The sequence below is a fragment of the Dipodomys spectabilis genome, unplaced genomic scaffold (genome assembly GCF_019054845.1).
Source record: "Dipodomys spectabilis isolate Male_0828 unplaced genomic scaffold, ASM1905484v1 ptg000071l, whole genome shotgun sequence".
Taxonomy (NCBI): Eukaryota; Metazoa; Chordata; class Mammalia; order Rodentia; family Heteromyidae; genus Dipodomys; species Dipodomys spectabilis.
In genome coordinates, this window is record NW_024870748.1 from 6,765,754 (window position 1) to 6,766,666 (window position 913).

At 42.4% G+C, this 913-nt stretch overlaps 1 non-coding gene across 1 annotated transcript; it reads left to right on the forward strand.

Annotated features, from left to right (window-relative positions):
• The first annotated feature begins 424 nt into the window (after positions 1-424).
• LOC122109995 lies at positions 425-528 on the forward strand. The gene has a single exon (XR_006147796.1). It is a non-coding gene; the product is annotated as a U6 spliceosomal RNA (small nuclear RNA).
• Positions 529-913: the final 385 nt, after the last annotated feature.

The window sequence follows — 913 nt, forward strand, 5'->3', positions numbered from 1 at the left end:
CTTGGGTTCGATTTCTCAGCACCACATAAGCAAAAAGAAAAAAGCCGGAAGTGGCACTGTGGCTCAAGTGGTAGAGCACTAGCCTTGAGCTGAAGAGCTGAGGGACAGTGCCCAGACCCAGAGTTCAGGCCCCACGACTGACCTAAAAAATAAAATTATTAGTCTTAGCTATCTTGTTATAGCAGCAGGAACAGGTGAAGACAAACATTATTAAATTTGATAATGCAAAATAAAGTACTTAGCATAACCCCCACCCACAAACACACTATAGTTACTGCTTTAATGTTACTCTCCTTTTCATATGCTCTCTCTTGACTTCTGGGTTTAACCCTGAGTCTCCTGGAACTGATTTGGAAGGAAAGACTCTGTCTTCCCCTTGCTCCATTTATATCTATTTTCTTAGTAGCCATTAAAGCTGCATCCTGTACTTGCCTTGGCAGCACATATACAAAATTGGAATGATACAGAGAAGATTAGCATCCACTGCACAAGGATGATCTGAAAATTTATGAAACATTCTATATTTTAACATGTATTTGCATGTAGAAAACAAAAGAACTGCTGTCAGGCACTGGTGGCTCATGCCTTTAATCCTAGCTACTGGGGAGGCTAAGATTTTAATCACAATTTGAGGCCAGCCCAGGCAGAAAAGTCTGTGAGACTCTTACCTCCAATAAATTACTAAAAAGCCAGACATAGTGCTGTGACTCTAGTGGTACAGCACTAGCCTGTAAGACAAAGAGGCTTAACAGCAATGCCCAGGCCTTGAGTTCAAGCAAAAACAACCCCCAAACAAACAAAAAACCCCCGCTCCCTATCTTATTTCCCCAAAGCACCAGTGACTATTGGCGCTATTATTTTTGTCAGTCATGGGGCTTGAACTCTGGGCCTGGGCACTGTCCCTCAGTTCTTA